The sequence below is a fragment of the Triticum dicoccoides genome, chromosome 2B (genome assembly GCF_002162155.2).
Source record: "Triticum dicoccoides isolate Atlit2015 ecotype Zavitan chromosome 2B, WEW_v2.0, whole genome shotgun sequence".
NCBI lineage: Eukaryota > Viridiplantae > Streptophyta > Magnoliopsida > Poales > Poaceae > Triticum > Triticum dicoccoides.
Genome location: NC_041383.1, coordinates 796,681,830 through 796,685,192, shown reverse-complemented (window position 1 = coordinate 796,685,192; position 3,363 = coordinate 796,681,830). Strand labels below are relative to the sequence as shown.

Sequence of the window (3,363 nt, the reverse complement as noted above, 5' to 3'; positions counted from 1 at the left end):
TTGTGGCCTCCGGAACATGAAGAACATTGTTGAGATATAGATTACGATCTGGGGTTGAAATAGTTGTGTGACCAATGTGATCAATAGACATACCTGACCCATTGGCTGCATGGATTTGGTCGTTGCCGGTGTACCTCTCCCGGACGGTGAGCTTCTCCAAATCGCCGGTGATGTGGTCAGTGGCACCACTATCCATGTACCAGTTGGTGTCCACCCCATACTGCGGTGCAGTCATATTCGCCGAGCGCTCTTCTCCTCCCTGGTAGGCGGAGTCATAGCGCTTCCAGCACTTCCACGCTGGATGACCCACCTTGCCGCAGATCTGGCATGTCAGCTTGGTGGTGGGATTGTTGTTGTAGTTCCCACCCCCACCGCTGCCGCCGCCACGGTTGGATGGCTTGGAGAAGTTGCCGCGGCCATGGTCACCGCCGCCGCCGCCTTGCCTGCCGCGGCCGCGGTCACCACTGCCGCCGCCGCTGTTTCTGTTGTTGGAGCGCCCACATCCGACTGCGTTTGCAGACGACTGGGAGGACCCGCCACGAAGATTCATGCGGGTTTCGAAGCTCAGGAGCTGCGAATACAACTCCGGGACCTTGACTGGCTCGACCCGAGAGCACATGGCTGACACCACAGGGTCGAACTCCTCATCTAGTCCAGCTAGGATGTGGGACACCACGTCCTCTTCATCCACCTTCTTCCCTGAAGCAACAAGTTCATCACAGAGAGTTCTAACCTTACCAACGTACTCAGTGATCGTGGAGTTTCCCTTCTGAAGATTGGCGAGGGCGATCCTGACGTTGACGGTTTGTGCTCGGGTTTGCGATGTCAGCATCCCCTGCACGGTATTCCACAGCTCCGGTGCGGTGTGGCAAGTCGCCACTTGGACGGCCATCTCGTGCGGCAGCGTGGTCAGTAGGTACGAGAATACCTGCTGATCGCACGCATACCACATGCCGAACTCCAGGTTGGGGCCCTGGGACTTGGTCTTCCCATCGGCGCCGGTGACCTCAATGGTCATGGGCGGCACCTCCTCCTCGACGTCGAGGAACGACGCCATCCGCGCTCCCCGGATGGCCGAGAGCACGGTGGCGCGCCATAGCGGCTCGTTCCCTCTCGTGAGTTTCTCCGTTGCGATGTGTGCAAACGGCGACGAGGGGAAGGAGTTCACGGAGGAGCTTGCCATGGATGAGTTCGAGGTAGGCTCTGATTACCATGAAAGAAAAGAAGATTGGAAGCGTATGCTTTGTGCAGGGACGCGTGCGTGTTATATATAGAGAACAAAGTACAATGGCGCAGGTTGTTGTGTGGCTTGACCCCTCATCCAAGTCTATACAAGATAAGGATCTCCAACTACAACAACCTGCCTAGATTACATCTCATGCACGCACACACGCGGTTACACCATCGTGACATATGTCACGCTACAACTACAACTATATCATTTAACAAGATATATGGGGGGAAATAGAAACAGCATTGCAAAATTGAGCAGTATTGGGGGAAATAGAAACACCATGCCGTGGGAATAGCAGGAGGGATTGGAACAAGACGGTGGAATGGCCATTGACCAATGGCTGGCATGTAAACAGCACGCTAAAACAGAAACTACAGTCAGCACACCTACTAGTACCCTACCCACGAGTATTAGCACCATAATTAACACTACTGTGATCAATAAAAGAACTGTAGAAAAAGCAACTAACAACAAATGCCAGGCCAGGCCACCAAAGAGGTGTTCCAGTTTAAAAACAAGCTGCTCTTGCATATATTGGCTTGACTCTATTTCTTAAGGAAAAGATGTGCTGCTGCCAATTTCTCAAAAGAAAAAAACACACAAAGGCAATAATAACCCTCTTGCCGACCATGGTTGAACTTTGAACAAAATAAGTATACATGTTAGTGAATAGCTTTAGGACAAACCACACTAGCTACCACATACATCTACCACCGCTTGGGATTGTTGCATTCACTACATGGCTCCAAGACCTGGAATCCAACACCCAAGGGAACTCTCCCTGCAACGTATGTGTTCGCAGCCTTAACAGCTTCGTGAGCCTCCGCTATATTACTCTCGGTCATCATTGGGCAGCATATGCCCATCTTTTTTGAGGAGGTGTGCTTTCTAATGATACCACACTTCGTACTATAGCGAGGCCCAGGGGTTGTGTCTAGTGTGAGGCACTCAAGCCGGGGACTGCCCTCAAGGATATAGATCACAAACTGAACGAGCTTCTTTGATGAACAAAAGCCTGTGATCGTCACCTCTCTGAGGCAATCATGCCGACGTGGTTGCCACCTCTCGTAATTAGCATTATCGCCTCCAACAACAAAATCATCAGGTCTCAAGGCATCCCGACCTACCTGGACATAGATATGTAGGATCAATCGACATTAGTGCCACTGTTCTTTGATAACCTGTGTAACATCATTTATAGATATATAACTCTAAGAGATATGACTTACATGTAGGGTAAAAGAATCCAAGGCTGGAGAAGCATCTAGAAAAGAAACCAGTGACAACAAGCCTTGCAATGATCTTAGGATGTCAATTTTCAACTTCTCGAGGTAGGGGAACTTCGAGGGCATCACTGGAATATCGACATTCTGAAGAACAGAGGGTCCAGAGATCAATCAGGCCTCGTGTTCGTCAAAATATGCATGTGTTATATACACGAAAAAAACTGTTGATCCGATAATTTCACTACCAACAGTGACAGTTGGGTAAACCATGTTAGACTAACACAAATCACATGTGGAAAATAGTTCTTTTGAAATTTACTAGTTTCTTATTTGAACATGTATACTTATGTTGAATATTGTGGTGCAAGAGAACTATAAAAACATGTAATCGTGCATCTCTTAAATAAATGTTAATTAATAATAAATCAAATGTATTGAATGACACGTAATTTATAAGCCCGTATATCTTGTACAATTCGATCTTATTTTTTTTCCAGACAACTCGATGATAGGACCATCATATTTCTCAGAGTGAAGAATATTAGAATAGCACGTAAAACACAAACTCTTTAAGCATGAGCACCTTCTCAACAGTACAGAGTGATACCAAGAATTAAAGAACGGATCACAACAATTATGCCCACAACTATTGGACGAGGAATTATGATTGTAATTGAGACTTTGGATTGCTCATGTGGAAAATATCATATCATAACTTATGCTTTTCATATTGGTACAAGAGTAAAAACCAACACATACCTCCCAAAGAGAGATCAAGGATAGGCTCTTAACATTTGGCGCGATGCATGAAAGCTTTGCACGAGCATAAGGCAGCAAGTGGGATGTACCTACCAAATGCACATCCTGAAGTTGGGAAGGATGTGCAACTGAGATTTCTACCAG

General features: G+C 47.2%; 1 pseudogene; it reads right to left on the bottom strand.

The window, feature by feature from the left end:
- Positions 1-555: 555 nt before the first annotated feature.
- On the bottom strand, positions 556-694 carry LOC119266278 (annotated as a pseudogene).
- Positions 695-3,363: the final 2,669 nt, after the last annotated feature.